This window comes from Theropithecus gelada, chromosome 12, assembly GCF_003255815.1.
Source record: "Theropithecus gelada isolate Dixy chromosome 12, Tgel_1.0, whole genome shotgun sequence".
Lineage (NCBI taxonomy): Eukaryota > Metazoa > Chordata > Mammalia > Primates > Cercopithecidae > Theropithecus > Theropithecus gelada.
The window spans coordinates 117,310,536-117,325,114 of NC_037680.1; the positions used below are offsets into that span (position 1 = coordinate 117,310,536).

The 14,579-nt window shown below is 55.9% G+C and overlaps 1 protein-coding gene across 1 annotated transcript in view; it reads right to left on the reverse strand.

The window, feature by feature from the left end:
* The window catches only part of KIF1A (kinesin family member 1A), a 106,692-nt gene extending 96,620 nt beyond the window's left edge, over positions 1–10,072 (reverse strand). Inside the window, exon 1 of the mRNA XM_025404211.1 lies at positions 9,762–10,072. The gene's annotated coding sequence lies outside the window, so the exon portion shown is untranslated. The remainder of the gene's footprint in view (positions 1–9,761) is intronic.
* Between the last annotated feature and the right edge of the window lie 4,507 nt (positions 10,073–14,579).

The window sequence follows — 14,579 nt, forward strand, 5'->3', positions numbered from 1 at the left end:
GTGCTAGGATTACAGGCGTGAGCCACCGTGTCCGGCTGTCACTAACTTTTTATAAAGAAAATTGTAGAACTCTACTAGAAACATTGCAGAAAATCTAAATAAATGGAGAACTATAACTTATTCATGGAAAAGAAATCTCAATATCTTGAAAACATTTAATTTTACCCAAATTGATTTGAAAACTCAATGACGTTTCATATGAAAACTCAAGTTTTTTTGTGAATCATGACAAGTTGCTTCTAAAAACGTATATGGTAGAGTAAGATGTTAAGAATATCAATAACAAGTCTGAAGAAAGAAAAAAAAAACACCAGAGGGCAGAAGGCAACATGCCCTGTGACCTTGAGCCTGAGTAGGAAGCCCTGGCATGAAGGTGGGCTGCATGAAGGTGGGACAGGAAGAGGCCACCACGAGTGCAACAGAAGGGACCCCAGGAACAGACCTGCAGAAGCACAGTCCTTTCGATCTCGGGGAAAGGTGGCTTTACAGAGCAAGCGGGAGAGGACGGACGACCGAACCAGCGATGGAAGGAACACTGGTTGGCAACATGGAAAATATACCATTAGATCCCTTTACATGTCAAATAAATTCCATGTGGATTAAAGACCTGTATGTTAACAACAAATGTTTTGGAAGAAAACAAAGAAGAGTTTTATCTTCATACTACCCCTAGGGAAGGATTTTATTTATTTATTTATTTATTTATTTTTGAGACAGTCTCACTCTCTTGCCCAGGCTGGAGTGTGGTGGTGCAATCTCGGCTCCCTGCAACCTCTGCCACCAGGATTCAAGAGAAATACCTAATGTAAATGATGAGTTGATGGGTGCAGCAAACCAACATGGCACATGTACACCTATGGAACGAACCTGCATGTTGTGCACAGTGCCCTAGAACTTAAAGTATAAAAAAAAAAAAAAAAGGTTCTTGTGTCTCAGCCATCCAAGTAACTGGGATTACAGGCATGCGCCACCACACCTATTTTTATTTTTATTTTTCATATTTTTGGTAGAGATAGGGTTTCGCCACATTGGCCAGGTTAATCTCAAGCTCCTGGCCTCAAGTGATCCACCCACCTCAGCCTCCCAAAGCGCTGGGATTACAGGTGTGAGCCACCATGCCCAGCCGAAAGGATCTCTTTACCCACAGAAAACACCAAAAGGAAGGTAGGGTATCAAAAGGTATCACTAAAACGGTGACGAGAACCCCACCCACCTGGAGAGATATCACTAAAACGGTGACGAGAACCCCACCCACCTGAAGAAGGTATCTGCGACACATACAATCCAACGAAGGATTTGTACGCAGAATATATAGAGGACAGAGAAAAATAAAAATTTTAAACATCACAAAAGAAAATGGGCAAAAAGATACGAACCGGCAATTTACATGAAAAGATACTCAACCACGGTAGTAATTCGGAAACCATATTTTCAAACTGTATCCACCAGATCACAACATTTAAAAGTGGGGCACACCAAGCGCTGTCAGGAGGAGGCCACAGGAGCTTTACAGTTCACCCTGGGAGTGAACAGGTGCCACCACTTTGAAAATAACATGGTAACATCTGGAGGGCTGCAGACCATGTGCCCCAGCAACTCTGCAAGTAGATGTTGTACATATTCACAGGAGAAATACACCCAAATATAGCATGATTTATCAATGCAAAAAGAATGGATGGAAACAGCCCAAACGCCCAGCATCCAAGATGCAGACGAATGCAGAGTCGGCTGCAGCCCTCTCAAAGCTTCAAACACACAAGCAGCACTCCATAGACTTGGGGTGGGCGATGGCACTCCAGGAGCGATCGGCACCGAATTCAGTTATGGGTGTGGAGGGGGTCTAAGGGCCTAGACGCCACCAAGCCACTCGATGTGCTCACCATGGTGACATGGAGGGACCTCCCTCCCACCAGGCCCCATCTGTCCCTCTTCTTCCCCAGGGTGAGGTGGGTCGGCCGAGATGCCGGGTGGCCGTGAGCCCTCTGCCAGTGCTGCCCTTGGGAAGCAGGTTGGAAATGCCTTGTTTTGAAAGCTGATGGGCATGTGGCCGTTGGTTGTAATATTATTCTGTATTCTTTGTTGTATATTTTTGCCACCACATGACACAATTTTTAAAGATGTAACTATTGGCTGATTGCAGTGGCTTATGCCTGTAATCCCAGCACTTTGGGAGGCCGAGGCGGGCAGATCACTTGAGGTCAGGAGTTCGTGACCACCCTGGCTAACACAGTGAAACCCCGTCTCTACTAAAAATACAAAAATTAGCTGGGCGTGGTGGCAGGCACCTGTAATCCCAGCTACTTGAGAGACTGAGGCAGGAGAATCGCTTGAACCTGGGAAGCAGAGGTTGCAGTGGGTAGAGGTTGTGCCACTGCACTCCAGCCTGGGCTACAGAGTGAGATTCCATCTCAAAAAGAAAAAAAAAAAAAGGAAAAAGAAAAGAAAAGAAAGGTAACTATCTTCAAGAAGTTGTTCTGTCAGCCAATCTGAGAGGGAACCAGGCAGCCCCAAGGGTTGTCAGAGCCTGTGGGCGTGGCTGATAGCAGAAGGTAAAGCTGAGGATGGGGGTCTGACACAGCCTGAACCCCTGAGAAGGCGGTGAGCTGCGGGTCACAGTGCCGGACACAGCACATGCCAGAGCCCAGGAGAAAGGGTGAGCTCCCCTCAAAGACAGAGAGGGGCAACCTCTGGGACAGGTGGGGCAGGAAGTCATCAGAGACAAGAAGCATGAACTGGTCCTGTGGGGTGAGGTCACACTGGCTGGAGTGGCCAGAGATGAGGGCACAGGCTCAAGGGTGGAAGGGAGGAAGCCAGAGGGGCTGGGATGACTGCCCGGAGGAAAAGAAGAGGCTGAGAAGCTGCTGGTGGCAGGGTGGTGTCTGCGCTGGGGACACAGAGGCAACACCATGGGTGTCTGAGGGTCTGACTAGACCCAGGATGCATCCACAGGAAGTGGGCAGAGAAGATGGCCCAGGGGCAGGAGAGGGAAAGAGGGCTGGGGGATGGTGGCCATTCATGAGTGTGTGGCCAGCCGGCTGTGGTGACTCCAGGAAAGGGAGACCATGAGCCCTGAGCCAGGGGCCCTGGGACAGAGGGGAGGGGAACAGAATCCATGCACTTGGTAAAAATGCGTGCAGAAGACCCACCGGGCCACACCGGGCCACACCGGGCCATGCCCCGCAAGTCACTGCAGGCACAGAGGGCAGGGTGGCCCTGGAGGAACTCCCCTGTTGCTTTGGGGACATTTCAAGTTCCCGCCTCACCCTGGGGTGGGGGCATCGGCAGAAAAAGCCAAGTCCCTGTGGAAGGGGGTATGGGGGTGGCACTAAGGCAGACAACAAAGTGTGTCTCCACTTAAGAAGCGTCCAGGAAAGACCAGGCATGGGGTGACGGTGAGGGGTGGACACAGGCCTGGCACAGGCACTCCCTGCCCAGCTGCTGGGGAAACCCACACTGCAGAGCATTGCACAGGTGTCCACCTGGAGCCCAGACGGCCTTCACCTCTGGGTCTCCCTTCACCTCAGAGGTCTGCCTTCACCTCGGGATCCGCCTTCACCTCGGGATCTGCCTTCACCTTGGGGATCCACCTTTACCTGGGGATCCACCTTCACCTCAGGGATCTGCCTTCACCTCGGGATCTGCCTTCACCTCAGGATCTGCCTTCACCTCGGGATCCACCTTCACCTGGGGATCTACCTTCATCTCGGGGATCTACCTTCACCTCAGGGATCTACCTTCACCTGGGGATCCATCTTCACCTCAGGGATCCACCTTCACTTCAGGATCCACCTTCACCTGGGGATCTACCTTCATCTCAGGGATCCACCTTCACCTCCAGGATCAGCCTTCACTTCAGGATTCACCTTCACCTCAGGGATCCACCTTCACCTGGGGATCCATCTTCACCTCAGGGATCCACCTTCACTTCAGGATCTACCTTCATCTCAGGGATCCACCTTCACCTCCAGGATCAGCCTTCACCTCAGGATTCACCTTCACCTCAGGGATCCACCTTCACCTGGGGATCTATCTTCACCTCAGGATCTACCTTTACCTCTGGATCCATCTTCACCTCAAGGATCAACCTTCACCTTGGGGATCCTCCTTCACATCAGGGATCCACCTGCTCCCAGTTAGACCAGTGGCCCTCCACGTGCACACCCAGCAGGGCCAGCCCAGAACAAAGCATCGGCATGGGCCACTTCCTGAAACACTGATCCTTCTTGAAGAGTTTGAGAAAAAAACCACAGCAAGTTTTTCTTAGAATTACAACCAATGGTCACAGAGGAGTGTCCTGTCCACCTCTGGAGAGTAAGGAGCCCCAGGTCCGATGACTGCCAGGCACACTAGTCACTCTGAGACCCCATGAGACAGGGCCAGAGCCCACCAGAGAGCTCACAACTGCAAAGGGCATCGGAGAGGCATCTCCTGGGACCTCAGCCCCAAGTGCCACTTGCAGAGGGCAGGGAAGGGGCAGGGGGCTCAGGCTCAGGAACTCAAGCACCCGGTGGAAGGCAGAGGTGAGAAGTGAGGGTAACATGGAAGCCTGCACCCCTAGTCCCGCCACCCACCCTCCGAGAGTGGTCACTGCCAGTGCCCGCAGGTGAGCAGCTGAATGGCTTTCTCCATAGCAGGAGTGAAGCCTTCAGTGAGATGAAGAAGGCGGTACCCCTCATTCTGATATGCAGGGGCAGCTTGGCAGCCAGCCCCATCCCTTCACCTAAGCCAGGGCCTGCTATGGACACCCCACCCCAGCTCTGGTCAGAACCACTCCGGGGTGAGCAGCAGCAGCCCTGCCGCTCCCACCAATAGCCTCCCTAATGCGTGATGGGCCAACGAAGGCCTTCCCTGGGCGTGAGAACAGAGTGTGAAGGGAAGGACCAGAGCTGCCAGCAGAAAACAGGCCCTGTGGGAAGGACAGGCAAAGCATGGAACAGACACGAAACAACCGAGCACAACCTCTGCCCACACACCTGGGAGATTCAAGAAGATGCTCATTTTCAAAACAAGGGCAGAAAGCTATGAGGCAGAACAGTTAGAAAAGCGAAGATTTTAGAGATGAAAAATGTAAGAGCTGACGTTCAAGATTCAAAAACAACCTCTAGAAAAGGCAGTCAAAGGACCTTAGAATGTAAACAAGGAGACAGAATATCCAAGAGAAAAGCAACCAAACAGACCAACCCATGAACTCAGGGTAAAACAAAAAAAATGAAAGGGAGGAAATTACAAACAAATAGAATAAGAGACCCTGACTTCAGTGTGAAGGGCCCACCAAGTGCCAATAAATGTGAACCCCACCCTTACACCCATCCACATGGAGTTAGAACACCAAGGAAAAGACAGGATGCTAAAAGCTTCCAGGGAGAAAAGATGAGTTGCCAACAAAGTCTGCTCATAAGTGACCTGATGCAGAAAGCCACGGTGACCCTGTCCTCAGAGTTCCCAGGAAGACGACTTAGGAACAGAAGCACCCCAGACACTACCACCCAGAGCAAGGACACAGCAAAAACACACTCACACACCAAAGACTCATGCACCCTTTCAAGGAAGTCACACAAGGATGTGTTCCAGCAAAACAAGACAGGAAACCAAGAAACAAGCAGCTCTAGGGTCCAAGAAACAGAGACTCCAATCCAGGGGACATGGCAAGCAGCTGCCAGAGGCCACTTGTGGAGGTGCCATAAAGGGGAAAAAACCCATTCAAGAAAATAAAAAGGCTGGGTGCAGTGGCTCAGGCCTACAATCCCAGCACTTTGTGGAGTCAAAGCAGGAGGATTGCTTAAGCCCAGGAGTTCAGCACTTGCCTGGGCAATATGGCAAAACCCCATCTTTACAAAAAATTAGCCAGGCATGGTGATACATGCCCATAGTCCCAGCTACTCAGGAGGCTGAGATAGGAGGATCACTTGAACCCAAGGAGGTTGAGGCTGCAGGGAGCTGTGACTGCACCACTGCACTCCAACCTGGGTGACAGAGTGAGACCCTGTCTCTAAAATAAAATAAAATAAAATAAAGATAACCAAGAGCTGGAGAAAATAAAACACCAACCAAGAACATCTTGCCTAAGTACAGAGCTGATGCAAAAGGTGTGGGGCCGTAAGCGTGCTCCTCTGGTCTGCACCTGGCCCACTGCAGCCACTGCTTGTCCTAGAGCTGCAGCCCTCCCAGGCCCCAAGGACCTGCAGCCATGGTGGGGCCCCAGCCCCGGAAGCAGGAGGAGAGTGGGGACCAGATGACACCAAGCAACTGAGTACAGCCCGCCCCAGCCCCACAGCAGCCCCTCAGGAGTCACACCGACCCAGGACCTTGAGGACTGACAGCCCAGCCCAGCCCTGTCCTGCACCGTCCTGGCTTGAGCTGATGACAGATGGAAAGGGAAACTGAGGCCCATCTGAGGATTCCTGGCAGGGCTGAGGTGGGGGCAGGAACCCCTTGAGGGTACTCCTGGCACTACTAGCCTCAGGGAAGGGGCCCTGCAGGAGCAGTCGAGGGCCATGCCTGTCCCTAGAGCTGCATTTCAGGAGCCCCATGGGATGCCCAGAGGATAGGGGATGGCTGTCATTCTTCTGCCAGGCTGGCTCAGGAATCCATAGGCCCCGAACAGGAGACCCCGAGACCCAAGGACACCTCAACCCCTGAGAGGGTGGCCAAAGCTCACCCTGGACTCCACCAGGAAATGCAATACCTGGGCTAAAACAACCAGCTCAGCCACGGAAGAGCACTGAGTCCTCACTCTGTGTGAGGCACTGTGCTGGCCCCCATGGGGGTGGGAGAAGTCAGGGACAATGGGGGTGAAGGGAAAAGTAGGGGGACGGGCAGAAAGCACTAAAGGAGCTACCGTCCTCGGAGTCCCAGGTCCTCTCTTCACAAGCCACATGGGCTTCTCAGGAACCTCAGTCTCCATACCCGGAAAATGGAACCACCACCACCTGGTCCAGTGGGGTCGGAGCCAAGTGGTGCTGTTCTCATTGTTCAGGTGTGGAGTGGCATGGGATAAAGGGAAGCACATGAGGTGCACAGTGGAGGCTACGCCCAATCAGTGTTCCCTGTCTTCTTCCCCACCCCTGGAAACCTATGGTTGTGGAGGGGGTGCCAATCTGAGGGGTAGGGGTGACAGCAGGCATCACGGCAGAGGCAGCATTTGAGGGGGGCCTAAAACCTCATGTGGAGGTTGAATAGAAAGTATTCAAGAGAAGAAACCCAGGCAAGAACAAAGACAGGGACGAGGGATGCAGAGACTCTGTGTGTGTGTGTGTGTGTGTGTGTGTGTGTGTGTGTCTATATCTGCATGCATGTATGTGTGTATACAGCCATGCATGAGCATGTGTGTATGTCTGTGTGTGTTTGTGTATGAATGCATGTGTGGGTGTGTGAGTGTGCATGTGTGCATGAACATGTGTGTACGTATGAGTGTCTCTGTGTGTGTGAATGTATGTATGGGTGTGTGTGTGCATGTGTGTGTCCGTGTGTGCAATGTGTGTGTACATGTACGTGCATGTGTATCAGTGTGTGTTGGAGTGGATCATGTGACTATGAGTGTGTGTGGCCAAGTGACTGCTCTGGCCCCCTCCAGGGCACTGTGAGGAAGGGTGAGGAATAAGCGCCAGGATGCCTGGATAGCCGGGCACTGGCCTGCCCTCCCTAGACTCCAGGGCATCCTGAAATCTGGCAGGGATGGCAAGCAGGAGGGACCCCCAAAGACCATCTGAATCCCCAGGCTCTGTGGCGGCCAGGGTTGGGCCTGCCCAGACCACAAGGCCTGGGATTAGGAGATTAAATCCAGGGTGAGGAGGCTTTAGAGAGGCAGCAGCCCCTCCTACTCAGATTCCAGCAACCCCAGCCTCTGAGTCCCACATCCAAGTCCCACATCCACACATCCGAATCAATCTCTACACTTCGCTAGGCCTGTAGGAGGCCGAAGCTGGCAGGATGGGCTGGTGAGGAGCAGGAGAGGTCAGGAGGCTCAGCCTCCACTGACTGCTGACCTTGACTGTGCCCTCTGCCCCACAGCACAACTGGAGCACATGGGCCAAGCCAAGCCGGCTGTTCCCTGGGTTCTCCAGGCCCTGGGGGTGGGGGCACTGGGGTGGCAAGAGGCCAGCCAGGCTAAGGGTGGGGATCCCAGTGGGGCTCAGGAGCTAAAAAGCAAGCTGGCTTCGTCAGGTGGGGCCACTGTGCCCCTGTCTCTGCTCAGGTGCCATGCCAAAGGACTGGGATACAAAGCTCTGGGATCCCAAACCCTCCTGTGGCAGGGATGGGCCTGTGGCCGGAGGCCACCACCTAAGGGGCAGAACCCAGCAAGGACACAGGCCCCACACTGCCTGGCTGTGTCCCTGGGTACCCTGGCCACCCATGGACAGGTTTGGGGCAGGGTGTAGCCCAGCCCCTCAGGGTTCTCAGAGATGCTCCTGGGCATGGAGTGGGTGATGGGCAGTGGGAGGTGACACCTTGAGCCCCTTTGGCCACCCATATTGGGGGTGGTGAGCCAAATCTTTTGGGCCTAAGAATGCTGAAAGTGGCAACGTCCTAGAGAGGTCCCTGGACTCTGCAGGCAGATGACCACACGCTCATCCTACCAATCACAGCCACCCGGGGACCCAGGCCCCATCACTCTCCACCCGTAGTGGCAGCTCAGGCCCCTCCCAGCTCACTGATAGAGGTGCACGGATGGTCTCAGGCCTGACAGGATTGGCCAGCTGGGCATGTGCAGGGCTCAGTCAATCCTAATAGCCTAATGCTGGTAGCCCCTCCATAGACCCCAATCCAGTAGGACCAGGGCTCTGTGGGAACATCTCCCCTCCCGCCCCCATCAAGCCAGCTCACTGGCTTTGGCTGACCCGGCTGAGTGGCCTGAAGAGATGCCCTCAGTCTCCTCCAGCACCTCCTCCTGAGGCTATGTAGCCCACATCTCCCCTTCCACCCTCCACAAATCCCACGGGAGGACTGCCCTACCTTACTCCCAAAGGATATGGTGGGCCCAAGGTCAGCAGTCATGACATCAGTGAGGACTGTGGGGCAGGTGGGCGGCCGGGCAGTGGCCGCACTTTAAATCCTAGTGCAGCCAAGCATCAGCCCTGGGCTTTGGGCAGAACTCCAGACTCCACCTGTTTGTGACTGGCCAGCCAGAGCCCCAGACGGGGCAGTCTGTGGGACATTCCAGTGGGGAAGGGGGAAAGGAGGCACCCAGGGGGGCAGCAGCTGGCTGGGAGCAGGGCTGGCACACAGCAGACATCTTGCAGGCCCTCACCACAGGGACCTCCCTGGGTCTGGGCTGGGACTTGCCTTGACACCTGATTCCAGCCTCTTTCCGCCCTGTGGACCTGCCCGGGGAGGATACCTGCAAGGCCTCAGATCCATCTGCAGCCAGAGTGAAGCTGTTCATCTGGGCCCTGCCTTGGACCCAGTGCCCTCCCGAGACTTCACCCCAGGTAAAGGCTGCCCTCCCCCGACCCCACGCTGGGCCCCTCAGCCAGCTGCCTTACAGCATCTCTGGTCCAGAGGGTTCCTGGGTCTTGATTCCAACTACCCCATCAACCAAACAAGGAACCCCTCTAAATAGACGGTGTGTGTTCAATGCAAGGGCAGACCTGAGCCCTGGCCCTGGCCCATCTCACACCCTGCACTGCAAGCGCCACACCTGCCCCACTCCTGACTGCCCCACTCCACAGCCTGACTAAGGCTGGTGGCCAACCACACCTGCAAAATGGCCGCCGCAGGTGCAGCCCCAACCCCCACGTGGACCCCAGAGCTTCCCTTCAAACCCTCTGCTGCCTTCTCAGACCACAAGGGTGCTGGCATGGCTTCCCTGGCAAAGGCCCCGCCAGCCTGAGTGCGACAGGGTGTCCCGCAGAGCCGAGCACGGTGTCGCGCTGTGCGTCCCCAGGGTGAGGCCAGTACCAGCCCTGCGCGGCAGGGGCCTCTCCGAACCGCCTCCTCTCCGCAGCCGCAAGATCCAATCCGCTTGCCCTGGCAGGCCTTTAATCCCAGCAATGCAGGCACCCCTTGGAAAGGGCCGCTGCTTGGGGAGGGGGTCCTCCAGTCTCTGGAGAAAAGTCCCCATTCCCGGGGACGTGGGCGCGCATCGGGTCCGCGCCGGGCGACGTCGCGCTCGCGCCCAGCAGGCCCCATGACTTGGCATTCCCTCCTTCCCCTCCCCCTCCCGCCCCTGCGGCCGGCAGTGCCCCCCCAACCCCACCTACCCGTGCCCAGCGCCCCGCTCCTGCGGACCCTCCCTCCCGGCGGGGATGCTGCCCGGCCCTTCCCAGCGAGAGGGCTGGGCCGCTGGTTTGCGGGGAGTCGGTGTGAGGGGCAGCTTAAAGCGGGAGTGCGAAGGTCTTCGCGGCCACTATTCCTTCGTGTCATCCGAGCCCGGGCGCCGGGGGCGCGCCACCATCCTAGACCCGGCGGCCCCGCAGCCCCTCCCTCGCCGCCGGGCCACACCTGTTACAGGGGCGCTGGCGGCTGAGACGCAGGCAGTGCTCGCCGGCAGCCCCTCCCAAGTGCTGGGTCTTTCTGGAAGGGAGCTGGGGTCTCTGGCGTGGGAGGGGGTGATGGGCAGCCGGGCGGTGCAAGGACGCGGGTGGCCAGGCCCCAGCGCCGCAGACCCCGCCCCGCCTGCCTATTTTGCTCCAGGCTCCAGCATCCGCCCTCCCCCACCCCGGGGACCCGAGCAGCTGCCCGCGCCCGGCAGCCCTGCGCGCTCTCCCCTCAGGCCGAAGCGCTGCAGCCGCGCACCCTCCCAGGTGCGGCATCCGCGTCCTCAGCCCCGCTCTCCATCCCTCCCCTCCCCCGCCGTCTGGGCGCAGCCCCTCCCGCAGCCCCGCAGGTGGCTCCTCTCCAGGAGAGCGGAATAGCCGGGGAAAGGCGGGGGTATCCTGATCCCGTCGGCCGGGTGAGCCCTCCAGAGGGCGACCCCCGTCCGCTGCAGCTGAGATCGCGGCAAAGGGACCTTCTCCAGCGGCACCTGAAGGGCGGACACCCCTGAATTTCCCCCATTGTTCTCTGCGGAGATGGAGGAAGGTCTGGAAGGGAAGGGGCCTCACAGTGCCCGCGCTTCGGGTCGCAACAAGGGCGCAGGGCCGGAGCTCCCCGCCCTGGGCGCAGTGGGTGCAGGTGCGGGCTGCGGGCGCGGGCTGCGGGGCGCAGATGCGGGGCGAGGGGCGCGGGAGGCCGGGCGGGCGCCTGCCTTACCTCTCCGGCGTCACTGGCGGCGGCCCCGCATGGGCACTGGCATGGGCGCGGGCTCCCGAGCCCGGAGCTGCTGCCGCTCGCCGGCTGCTCTGAGCTGTGACGGCGCCGCCGCGTGACGGGCTGCGCGCCCCCGGCCCGGCCCGCCCAGCGCCCCTCCCGAGGCGCTGGTTGGCTGCGCGCGGCGTCCGAGCTCCAGTCGCCAGCTGGTTTGTCGCGCGGGGAGAGGGACGGGCGACGCGGCCGCCGCGGGGACTGGGCTGGGGACGGAGGGGGCCGGGGCCGGGCTGTGACGTCACCGCTGACACCGCGGCGGGCCCCGCGGAGGGTGGGGGACGGACACCCGGCTCGGACGCGGCGTCCCCTCCCCCGGCGCGCCCCTGAGACCTCGCGGGGGAGGGACCCGGCGACGCCCCGTCCGGAAGCCCCGCGTGCACCTGAACTTGCCCGCGGACCCTTCGCCGGGCCCTCCCCCACCCTGGCCCCTTTCGAGTGAAATCGTAAAACCTCCACCTGCCCCCGCTCGGAGCCAGCGACAGACGCATCGTGGGGGGCGGGCGGGGCTGGGGAGGGAGGGCTCCTTGCGCCAGGGATGCTGGCTCTGGGTGTAACAGGTGCGCGGTGCAATCGCATCTTGCGTCGGGGCCGGGGCGCCAGGGAAGAGCAGCAGTGACCGAGGCCCTCCCCGCGGGATGATGCAACCAGCCCGTGGACCCGCCGCCTCGCCTCCGCCGCGGCTCGTGGGGACCCCCGCCCTCCTCTCGCCCCACCTCTCCAGGCCCCCATTGTCCTCACCCCAGCCTGTCCAGTTTAACTTCCTTGAACCCCCAAGTCACACGCCGCTCGCGGGCCACCCCGGCAAACCCCAGCCTGCGTCACCCGCCCCCAGCCGCGTTCCTAGTTCCAGGGGCTGACTGGTATCTCCGTGCGCGCCACCGCCCTCCCTCCACCGTCCCAGGGCTGGGCAACTTCGACAAAGCCTCTGGGCAGCTCGCCCACGGGGACCTCCCCGCATTGCGGTGCGGGGGTGCACGGACTTCGGGCCACCCTGAACCCCGGGGCTGGGTCCCCTCCAGCCCAGCCCCTGCCATCGAGCCACTGCCATGGGCATCCTGGCGTCGCCTGGCTAAGCCTCCCTGGCGCCCAGCGGGGGCCTGCGGTGCCCTAGCGGCCTGGCCGTTAACCATTTAATCCACACTCCAGGGACAGCCGGCTTCACCTCAGTCCCCACAGCTGCGTGCGAGCACCTTGCAGGTGGCAGGGAGAGATTCGCATCCACTTCTGCAAGAAACGGGCCCCCCGCTCCCAGCCCCAGCCCCGCCGAAACCAGCTAGACAGCTCCTCCTCCTTCACTGTTTCCTGGAACCACCGGCATGAAAGAGAAATCAATTGTTCTTCCCAACATCGGCAGAAACAATAAAACCATCTGGGCTTCTGGGGCTGGGGTCTTTATCACCACCGTTTTCCTCATGGTTTTTAATCTGGCAAGCTCTCTATTTCTCGAGGCAATTGACATTTTTCTAGGAATTAATCTATTTCACGTTAATATTTAAGTGACTACCATATCCTTTTTTCTTTATATTCTGGCTTTTTCCAGTTTGGTGGTGGTGGTGGTGGTGGTGTTGACAAGGTCTTGCTCTGTCTCCCAGGTTCGAGTGCAGTGGTGCCATCTTGGTTCACTGCAGCCTCAACCTCCCCAGCTCAAGCAATCCTCCCACCTCAGCCTCCCTAGTAGCTGGAACTACAGGTGTGTGCCACCACACCCAGCTAATGTTTGCATTTTTTGTAGAGAAGATTTTGCCATGTTGCCCAGGCTGGTCTCAAACTCCTGAGGTGAAGTCATCCACCCGCCTCTGCATCCCAAAGTGCTGGGATTACCAGCGTGCACTTAGCCTGTATTTTGTTTTTGACATTTTTCTCTTTTAATATTTTTAAATATTTTCAGAGCTCTAACTTTTAGTTCTGTTAAATGTCTTTCCCGTTATTTCATTTGCTTCTGTCCTTCTGTATTATTTCTTTCCCTTGTGGTTCTTTGGATTCGATCTGTTCCTCTGTCTTGAACTAAATGCTTAGCTCCTTTTTAAGCCTTCTAATTTTCCAATAGATCTACTGTATTAAAAGCTACAAAATTCCTTCTACAAGACTGCCTTGGCTGAGTCTCACAAATTTGGACATAAAATGTTTTCATTATCATTAAGATCTAATATTTTCTACTGTCCCTGATGATCTCCTTTTAAACGCAGGGTTATTTAATAACATTATTTACTTTTCAATAGCATTTCTTTAATTATAACCTTTTGTTACCAGGTTCTAATTTAATCGCATTATTGTCAGAGAACAAGTCTGTATTCAGTCAAGATCCTGGCAGGAAGCAGATGGCACACTCAAATTGGGTAATTTGAGAAGTGTTTGATAAAGAGACTATTGACAAAAAGGTGTGGGCAGGAGGTTGGAGAGCCCCAAGGGCTTGGTGGCACTGCAGCCTTACTGCTTGCAGGGAGGGGGGCAGGCAGAAGCAGAGGCTCAGGTGGAGGGGTGCAGCCAGCCAGAATTTCCCAGGAAGGGAGCCAGGGCAGCAAACCCTGGACCTCACTCTCCCTCCTCCCCTGATCTGGTAGTGCTTTGGCTGAACCCAAGGGGAAGCTGGAGGTCAGGGGCACCCAAGGAGTATGGTCCATTTCAGATGGTCTCCTGAGTAATGGGCAAAGGGAACTTAGAAGCACAAACAGAAGCTAGCAGCCCAGTCTGCATGGCCCTGTGCCTCTGGGATTCATTGAGCCTTCTTTAGGTCCTAACACATAGTCTATTTCACACATGTTCTACATGTGTTCAAAATGGTTGTGTTCTCTGCTTGATGGGCAGAGAGTTCTGTATATTGTGTAACAGTTCAAAATTATGAATTGTTGACTCAGTAAGGTAAGATCCCAGAAAGAAAAGTTTTTTAAGGTTATTAATTGTATTGATCAGGATTTGGAGATTTCTGCTAATTTTTGTCAATGTGAACTATGATTATTATTTTTAAAAATCTCCAGTTAGAATTGTTAAAATATCTGCTTCTCCCAGCAGTTCTGGCACATGCTGCTTGCTGTGTATTGAGGCCATATTTTTAGATATTAGAATGATTTTGATAGACGTGCATTATCATTCTGTGGTTCCTTGCACCCGTGTACATGTGTGCCCTTCTTTGTCTGGTGTTTGCAGGTTTTTAAATTTTTTGCCTTAAATTTGAATATCATTAACATGTCAATCCAGTTTTCTTTGGTTCATATTTGCCTGCTATGTCTTTTGCCAAATTTTTTATTTTAAGCTTTTTGTATCTTTTTAAAACATATCTCTTTTAGGCAACCCATTGCTGAAATTTTAAAATCATATCTGTTTCTGCCTTTTAATTG